Below are 1,194 nucleotides of genomic sequence, written 5' to 3' on the forward strand. Positions count from 1 at the left end.
CACAAAACAGGGAGATGGCTGTTTCCTCTAGTTTGGAGTTGCTGTGATAAGGCTGGGTTCTGCATAAAGTTGAGGCCTTTCAGCAAACAGTAGCTTTTCTCTGAGGGGCTAGCTTCTGAGACATTCACAGAGCCCAGACTGGAACCATTCTCAGGGTTTATGTTTACTGAGTTTCAATTAATTATCAGGGCTGCTGTAGGGATGGCAACCTCTGGCTCTGTTTACCCAGTGAAGAAAGCCATTCCTTCATGGGTGTAGCTTTCTCTGCCTAGTTGTGGTGACTTTCCCATGGGTGGAGTTGAGAATGGCAGGTCAGGGTAGGAACTTGTGACTTGCAAAATAACTCTTTTGTTTTCATCAGAGGACTGAGTTGGAGCTAGCTGCTTAGCCAGGCCTTTGTCTATATCAAAGATAGATATCTCCGATGTTGGGGGGAGGGGTGGCCTTCCCTCCTCTGCTCCCTTTGAGAAGGAGTGAGGATGTCAGTTTTGTACTCATGCTGGAGTGTTGGTTCCAGGGTAGCCTCTGGTCTGCTATCTGCAGGATGAAGATATCTGCTACTTGTCAGTTCTTGCTGGTGTTGAGTAAAATCTGCTCGCCTGCTACATCTGGCACATTTGTCCCAGACTCTCTGGGATGTAGGTATGCTGGCTATGGATGCCACCACAGCCGCCACAGCCGCCTCAGCCATGGCTGCTGGAAAATGCTCAGATCTGTCTCCTTACCTGGATTTTCCCTCTCTGGCCAAACTCTCTGTACTGTGATGGCACACATGGTGTGACTAGGACTGTTCACTGGAACACTAGAACTGCTTTCCATGCGAGAACTTGTTTAGCCACCAGATTCTCCTCCGCCATCTTCTCGAAATTCCTGAATTTGTTTAAATATTACTGGAATTGTTTTGGAATAAATAATGCTCACCTTGACTATCTTGAGAAAGAAGAATTGGTTTCTCAGCACTATAGGTAAGAACTTGAAAGAAACAAAAGGAAAAATGAGGAACAACTCAACACATACATTCAAAAGAAAGAAAACAACCCAAGAAAACACAAATTAACTCAGTACTCAAGAACCTGCAGGAAATGCAAATATTTTTTTAAAAAATAGCTATGATAAGCTTATGAAAATTCTGACTACATGGGAGTCTACTGTTGTGAGGATAGTGGCTAAAGCTCAGACTGGACAGAAAGATCT

The sequence above is a fragment of the Dipodomys spectabilis genome, unplaced genomic scaffold (assembly GCF_019054845.1).
Source record: "Dipodomys spectabilis isolate Male_0828 unplaced genomic scaffold, ASM1905484v1 ptg000315l, whole genome shotgun sequence".
NCBI lineage: Eukaryota > Metazoa > Chordata > Mammalia > Rodentia > Heteromyidae > Dipodomys > Dipodomys spectabilis.